The 8,807-nt window shown below is 43.2% G+C and overlaps 1 long non-coding RNA gene across 1 annotated transcript; it reads right to left on the reverse strand.

Moving 5' to 3' along the window:
* Positions 1–6,025: 6,025 nt before the first annotated feature.
* On the reverse strand, positions 6,026–8,524 carry LOC123119636 (uncharacterized). Its single transcript, XR_006458781.1, has 3 exons — positions 7,940–8,524; positions 7,379–7,587; positions 6,026–6,896 (listed from the first exon to the last, which is right to left on the reverse strand). It is a non-coding gene; the product is annotated as an uncharacterized lncRNA (long non-coding RNA).
* Positions 8,525–8,807: the final 283 nt, after the last annotated feature.

Genomic DNA, 8,807 nt, shown 5'->3' on the forward strand with positions numbered 1-8,807 from the left:
TGGAGGGGGCGGGTTGGTGTTTGAGGATACGCCGCGGCTTCTGAAAATTTTAGTAATGGTGGGTGGAGATGGTGGTGGACGAGGGAGGGCGACGGTTCAAATGCCTCGGCTACTGGAATTTTACTATAAGGTCGGTGGTGGAGGAGTGGGGGCAATGGTTGAAATACCGTGGCTAGTAAAATTTGGGTAAAGGAATTGATGTGGGGCGGGAGCATCCGAGATCGCACACGGTCCAATAAGAATATGCGTGTATGATAATAAGGAAAAGCGGCGGAACCGCCGATTTTTGCATCGCTCGAGGCGGGTAATTTGTTTTTAGATTTCTAGCTACACTACAAAAAAACACTTCCGTGATGATACGCGTTTGTCATAGTAGGTCATGTTTTCTGTCATGCATGTATATCCATGACGATTTTATGACAGAATCAAGATAGTCATACATGTGCTGTCGTAGAAGTGTTCCATGGCAGTACTAAAATTATCATCATGGAAATTTTCACTTCTGTGTCGATAAATGGCGCGTCATGGAAGTGCTTTCGTCAAGGGTAACCGACACGTGGCCTCCACTGTAACGGGTCGATGTTAAGCTACCGAGTCTAGTTTTGGATCCGATAACCCACTAACAGCACGGACCGATATCGATTTTCCACAGGTAAAATTCTCATTGGTCGACGGAACCACGTGTCAGCTCCGCGTCGCGACAGATGTCAGTCGTCCAATGGACATCAGGCGCCTATGATACGTCGACACATGGCATGGCCCAACAGTGGCCAGTTTAGGTTAAAAGGTCGGGCCTGACAAAATAAGCGGGTCGGCACATTAGCGGCCTACTTGCGTGAGGCCCATTCACAACCACGGCCCATACGAGTTACATAGAATCGACCCATCAATGGCCCATTCTAGATTTGAAAATTTCCAGCCCATCGTCAGTTCCAGCCCGTTAACAGCCCGCTACGTCTTTCGGCTCAATTACGACCCGACCTTCTTTCGGCCTGTTAGCAGCTCATTATAGATATGGACCAATATCCCGCCAGTGCGTCTTCCGGCCCATTCTGTAGTTGGGCCAACTTCTAGCCCATTTTGACTTTCGGCCTTTTCTTGGCCCATTATGTACATGGGCCAACTTCTAGCCCGTTGTGTCTTTCGGCATGTTAACAACCCGCACATCAGCTGGACCTTTGATGGTGCCACCTGATTTTGGGTCCTTTAACGGCCCACATTCTCCAGGGCACAATTTCAGCCCGACGCGACTTTCGGCCTGTTAAAAGCCTAGTTTGTAAATTGGTCCTCTTTTGGCCCAAAACACTTTCGGCCTTTTACTGGCCCGTCAAGTAAAAGGGCTGAGACAAAATTGATGATTATTTTGGCCTGCTAGAGGCCCCCGGGCCATTCCTATTTATACGGCCCTATCGAGCTTTCGACCTGTTAATGGCCTGCTAAGAGCCCTTGTTACGATGGGCCATATGGGTGGGCCGAAATCCACTAATTGTAACGGACCTTGTTGATTGGGCCATCTGAGACATTATGAGACCACATCGATTAGGATCCACTAAATATTAGTTGACCAGCCCAATTAAGGCCCACTTTGACTACACATGTTTGTTCGTTCGGATGGCGTCCAGGTAATGTTTGGACGTGTTGGCCCCTATTTCAACGATATAGCATATATAAAGAATTATCCTACTCTACTATCGCCTCTAAAAACCTACACTATACAATAAAGATACTAAGGCATAGAAACGAAGAATAATCCTACACTACAGAATAAAGAAATTACAGCAGATTATATCCACTTGGCATTATAGTTCGGCACCAGTGATAATAAAGCATACACAAACAACAAATTACATACACTGGGAAAATAAAGCTCATACATCATGGACGTGCATCAACAGAACTTGCCATTTGAACTATAATCTCTTCAAAAAATAGGATTGGTCGGATTCAGATAGCACAAATTTCAGTCTTCAAAATCTCCAATTCCTTTGTGGTTATCTCAGTGTCTTGTTTCATTTTTTTTGACTCCTGCATCTAATACCTGCAACTCCAGTCTCAACATGTTGATTACATGTTGAGAATCATATACACGCTTCTTGCCACCTCTAGTTTATGCTTTAGAACATCAGCACATTACAATTCCAATCCAAAATCATTTGGTAACGGTCATGCCACACTGCTCTCAGATCATAAGCAGGTGATATTTTGAAAATTATAAAAATGGTAGTCTGTGCAGCCCACATAAAGAAATCTCTCTTAGCTTACCAGAGGAGCATGATGTTGGGGACAAATCCAAAACACAAACATGTTACAAATTTAGACCACACGCCGCTACTGAATATTATATATATATATATGATGGTTTGAGGCGGTTGTACTGATGATTTTTATCTCGTTGAACTGATCCTCTTTTTGTCGGAATGGGGCGTGTAATATATCGTTGGAAAGCTCTTCACATCTATATTACAAATATATAGGAATTTTTTGCAAAATCATCACGGTTTAAAAGCAGTTTTGAAAAAACCGTTTTTACAAAACCGAAAACGCGAATCATATTTTGGACTTAATTTTCAAACGGTTACTTGGAATTGAGCAAATAAGATGGCATTGGAAAGCTGGTGAAATTCCGCTTCTTCCATATATCTATTGTTTTTTTCAAATTCTAAACAATTTAAAAGTAATTTGAAAAATGGTGAAATTCTGGGCAAAACGTATTTTCTCGTTTTTTTTGCAAATGGTTTGTCGGATTGACGCAAATGATACAGCGTTGGAAAGCTGTGAAAAATGCGCAACCTTTTCGTATAGAAATGTTTTTCTAATTCCTTAAGGTTTAAACTCGAGTTCGAATACGGTCAAATTTGATTTCGAACGTGATTTCTTAAAAGTTTGTCGAAATGGGGCAAATAATATACCGTTAGAAAGATATCGAAAATGCGAAACTTAGTCATGTTGAATATTTTCTCAAATTCGCAACCGTTGAGGAGTAATTCTTAATACGGTGAGACCCATCGCGTTGTGTTTTCGGTCAAAAAACAGAGTACTCGTACTGAGGTATTTTTTCACAGTACTGATATCGAAAATGGGGCAAATTAAACTGAATGATTTTTTTAATAAAATGAAAATGTTTTGTGTTTTCTTTTGAACTCAACATTGTTTTGTGACGATATGCTGGACTTCTCTCATTTTACCATTTGAACTTTTACCAGTTTGAATTTCTCTCATCGTGTTATTTTTTTATCTGAAAACAGAGTACTCATACTGATATATGTGTTTTTTTGTACTGAGGTATTTTCACAGATGAGACTTTACTTTGCTTTTTTGGTATGGTTATCCTCATAACTTTTCAACGGTTTATGTCATCATCGTCCTTGAACTTATATGGTTTATATCGTTGAACTGAATGATATTTTTTTCAAAAATAAAATATTTTGTGTGTTTATTTTTTAACTCTTTTTTTGCAACGGTATTTTGTACTTCTCTCGTTTTGCAACTTGAACTTTTAACATATGAGTTTTCGTGGGTTTTTTGAATTTCCGCATTTCTATATATTGGAAACAATTTTTTCTTTCTTGTTTTTAATTCAAACTGATAATTGTTTCTTGTTCGAACTGATCATTTATTTTTTTAATTCAAATTGACCATTGTTTTTAATTCAGATTTTTTTAATTCGAATTGATCATTGTTTTTAATTTGATCTGATCATTGTTATTATTGCAAACCGACTTTTTAATTCAAACTGATCATTATCTTTAAGATTGCAAATTATAAGGAACTTTCTTCTATCTATCATAAGAACTGATACAACAGATTCGTTTGAATTGTTTCTCAAAAAAAAGGGCTACTCTTGCTTTACGAAGTGTTATGAAGAGTACTACAAAGATTACTATAAGATTTGTGAACTAAGGCCGTACATAAGTTGTACTGATCCACATGGGAAGATTTGCTAGGTGCACTTATGGAATCATACATGATACCATTTTACCTGAACTTAGCTGAACTTTGTATAGGGATCCACATTTTACCTGAACTTTTTTAGAGGGATTTGCACGGCAGGCCGGTGGTGAAGGCGGGGTGAGCAGAGGCACAGGAGGACCTACTGGATGTTGTCTCCATCGCCATTGTACTCTGGAAGGAGGATGATGATGGGAGCAAGCCTCTATTGGCGCAATCGCACGGGACACGTCGGGAGTGTGGCCGCCGGTGGCAAGGACCGGCCATCCCTCGGTGATCCACCACCGTGGCTAGCCTCAGGACAGAGTTGGCGCGCGAAGCAGCAGTGGGACAGTTGTGTGCGAAGTCCGGCGGCGCTTGGAGGTAGGTGGCGGTGCTCGGAGGCAAGGGCTAGGCGGCGCCGCACTGAGGGAGGGAGGTTGTGGCGGTGGCGTGCTATTTTTCTGTGTTGGAAACATAGTACTCGAACCGATCTCACGCTGAACGTGTGATTTCAGACTCGATTTACTATGTTTATTCGTTAAAGTTTTGCTCGTAACTTTTCAACAATTTAATATAGGACGCCGATAACTGCCACATGTGTGAGCGTTAAGAAATCTGCCCACACGTTTTGTGTGGTGCCTAAAAGGACCAGCCCACACGTCTGTGTGTGGGCAAAACAACTAGCACCCACACGCCTCTTTTCTCCCTCCCGGTCCCTCTTCCACGCGTTCATGTGGGCGAAATAGATAACGCCCACACGCACGGTACGTCAGGCCTCGTACATCGTGGTCCCGCACGCCCCACGTGACACTTTACCGCGCGCCCGCAGTTGCCATGGGCCGGACCCTCGTCCATGTTCGTTTAAGTGCAGTTGCCATGTCGCTGAACTACGGTTGCCATGTCGGACAACTACAGTTGCCATGTTTGCTCAATTGCAGTTGCCATCTCAGGTCAAAGTTCCAGATTGCCCTTTTTTGGACAACTACAGTTGTTGCCATGTGTGGTTTGGTCTACTGCAGTTGCCATGATTTCAAAACTTTAGGAGTTGCCACCTACTAACACTAGGCAGTTGCCATGTATCGCTAAAAAAAAGGCATGGCAAAAAAACATGTTCAGGTAAAAGAGAGTTGACATGTGCTCACAAGCACGCTAGGCAGTTGCCATGTAAAAAAAAGAGTTGCCATCTGCTTACGTGCACGCTAGGGCAGTTTGTCATGTACCATGCAAAACATATGGCAACTGACATGTACGGGTAAAAAAAAGAGTTGCCATCTGCTTGCAATCACACTAGGGCAGTTACCATGTACACTGCAAAACGCATGACAACTGGCAGCTTGGGTGTGGGAGAGGAGGCGGGTGTGTGGGTGAGATGGCAAACGCGCACACACCAGCCCTTGTGCGTGACTGAAAACTGGTGTGTGAGCGAACTGCTAAACGCCCACACACCGGCCCCTCCGTGTGGTAAAACGGATGTGTGGGCGACCTCTCTCACACACCACACACGCGAGTTGTCCTACGTGGCATACAAAATCAGCTAATTTGTGCCAAGATTCGTGCAGAAGTTACTGGACGGTGATGAAGGCGTGTGGGTGAGTTTGCTAACGCCCACACGTGTGGGCGTTACACTTTTCGTTAATATATTGTCGACCCCGAACTTGCATGGTTTATATCGTTGAACCGAATGCTATTCTGTTCAAAAAGAAAATGTTTTTGCATGTTTTCTTTTAACTCAATATTTTTTTTGCAATGATGTTATGGACTTCTCTCATTTTACGACTTGTACATTTACCATTTGAATTTCTGTGGGGCTTCTTTTTTGTTTGAACTTTTTACAATTTGATTTTCTATGTGTGTTTCTTTTTTAATTCAAACTGACCATTTCTTTTTATTCCGAACTGATCACCATTTTTAACTCATACTGATCAATATTTTTAATTCAAATCTTTTTGTCCTTTCATATGACATAAATTATTCATCTCCCCTGACCTCTTAAAATTCAAGACTCAGGCACAAACATCCTCGTCTTAGCAGGACAAGCTAATTCATTTGCATGCAAAGCAACAATAACATGCTAAGACAAGCTAATTCATTTGCATGCAAAGCAACAATAACAATACTCCAAACATACCAAGGGACGTCACACTGCAAAAACAATGCAACCAACGGGTTCTCTCCAATGGCAAAATCGACAATTTTTGAATTTGCACGACATCTAAACAAGAACTACATGATACACAATTTTCCATCATGCACCTGCTATCCTGAACATAAATGAAATGAGAGAAGGGTATCCTGAACCTCTAAACAAGAACTTGCAATTTTTTTCCATCATGCACCCAGAGGTTCTGCCTTCTCCCCCGGCCCTGAAACAAGAGCACCATCAGACGAACGGGAATAGGGTCGAGGAGCGGCGACCGTGGTTGGCCCTGGAAGCAAGAAAAGTGAATCGAGACGGTTAACTCGTTGAACTAAGATAGTTAACTAACTGATTGCAATAAAGAGTCTAAATCACTTTTCTTCTAGTGGAAGTGGAGGAATGATTAACAAATACATAATTCATTTTTATTAACACAAAAAAAACTACAACGACCAGGAATACAAAATGCACTGTACAGGCAGAGAGTAAACATACAACTCCCATTCTAAAAAAATAAAACTTAATAGCTCTCAGAGTTTGAACTATTGTACACTTTTTTTGTCGAACTGATGCAAAAAAAAAAATCCTGGGCGGGCCATGGCCCAGGTCTGCCCGTACAAAGCTCCGCCCCTGCCTGCACACACACACCAGCCACCAATTAACACATATGCACAAATTGATGTAAAAAACTCATGCACAAACTGAAACCAAGTTTAATTTTGACCGCTGCTCCGGCGCCGTTGGCGGCAACTTCTCTGAACTTGGCGTATACGAGCAATAGAACTTCTCGGCCTTCCATACGCGCACTGAAGAACCACCATATGTCAAACTGAACATACACAAGAAAAGGACCGGCAGTAGATGTCAATATATAAATTGATGTTTTTTTGCAGGTTTTTGGGAATGAGAATTCATGTTTTGTAACTACATTAAAGTTCTAAATATCTGTACTGCTCCATAAGAAATGTTATTACTGCATATTTCCAAACTATTTAGCTTGTATGTTGACAACAAAGAAACTTCAAAAAGGATGGTTTAAGTTCTTTTTAGGCATATAAAATATAGCTTGAGAGCAACAGGAAATAGCACAAGTTCTCCAATGCAAACTGAACAAGGTTTACCAAGCATAAGAACAAAAATGTAGAGTGCACCTAATTCGTTCGGGCCTCTTTTCTAAACTTTGTGCATGGTAGATTTAACAAACGAGGATCCAACGATGAAAATATAAATTTAATCACAACAATTAGTAGAGAGAGACGTAACAGCACAAACGCACTCAATCTTTGAGAAGACAGAGAGAATTGTACTTACGATTGTGGCTGTTCCATTCCGGTGATCACTCAATTTTGCTTTGTCTGGTGTTTCATTCCCGTGTACCAGAAGCTGACCTTCAGGAGGTGGCGAAGAAGAACGACCGACGACCAACAGTGACCAATGGCCATAGCCACTCATAGCGTGACGGCCGACGAAGACGATAGTGTCCAACAACTTCCCTGTCCTGGCTCATTGCGGGACATGCACTGGACCAACAAGAAAAAGGATCTGAAGTGATATAGGCAACCGACTCAAGATGACTGAGAATCAACATCTAGCTTCTTATACAACAGAGATCTACCCTACTAATCAACATATGCAAGTCTGATACATACGAAATTGGTTGAAGATGATTACCAGAACAAGATGGATGTTATTTTCATATTTGAATTTCTACTAATTAGACTTGTGACCAGGAAGTAGATGGACTGAAAAGCAGGAAGTATTACAAATTTTCTATACAATGAACTACCATACAATATAAAACTGAATTAATTTTTTAACACGCACACTGCACTGATTCAGCTTTCCTTTACGAACTGATGATAAAATACATACTGGGCTGCTACATGAAGGCTATCGATGACATGAATCACGCCGAGTTGGACTGCGGAGCTGGACGTCCTCGACCCCCGTGGTTCCTCAGGTCGCATTGTTTTACCAGTGAAGCAGAGGCGATGGAGTTGGAGCGGGGCACGCCCACAGCAGCGAGATTGAACGGCCGGGGATTGTGCCGTTGAACTTCCTGCACGCGGCAGCGGCACATCGACAGTGCGGGCGACCACCCCCGACACCAAGAGCGGCGGGTGGGGTTGGAAGCATGGTGTAGCCGCCGGCGTTATTGGGGAGGGAGGCGGCGAGCGCCGGCGTGGGGGAGGGAGCCGGCGATCGCCAGCATGGGAGAGGGAGGCGGTGGCCCGCGACATGTGGCTGGAGGCGGCGGCCGGCGGCGTGGGGGTGGAGGCGGCGACCGACGGCATAGGGGGCGGAGGTCGCGGCGAGCGGCATCGGGGGCGGAGGTCGCGGCGAGCGGCATCGGGGGCAGAGGCCGCGGCCCGCGGTGTGGGGGACGGAGGTGGCGGCGATGGAGCGATGAGATGCGAGGGCTGCGAGAGCGATGCGATGCGAGGATAAGTGTGTGGGCCATTGCAAAAACGGATCGGGCCCTGTATAGAGTCGGGGTAACAGAATATTATTCTGCTACTAGTAACAGAATAGTCCAGTCCTATATATATTTTGCATATAAGTAAGCAAGCAATTAGCCATTCGGTAGCTCAATTAACTAGCTGGAACATTGTGTGCCATGTTTTAGAAAAGTCTTAGGAAGCATAATGAACTGCAGGGGATTCATACAAACCTACTACAACAAGAAAAACTATGCAATCATTAGCCTCGTATAAATTAGATTGTGAGCCTCATCCAGTAC

Source organism: Triticum aestivum, chromosome 5D (genome assembly GCF_018294505.1).
Source record: "Triticum aestivum cultivar Chinese Spring chromosome 5D, IWGSC CS RefSeq v2.1, whole genome shotgun sequence".
Lineage (NCBI taxonomy): Eukaryota > Viridiplantae > Streptophyta > Magnoliopsida > Poales > Poaceae > Triticum > Triticum aestivum.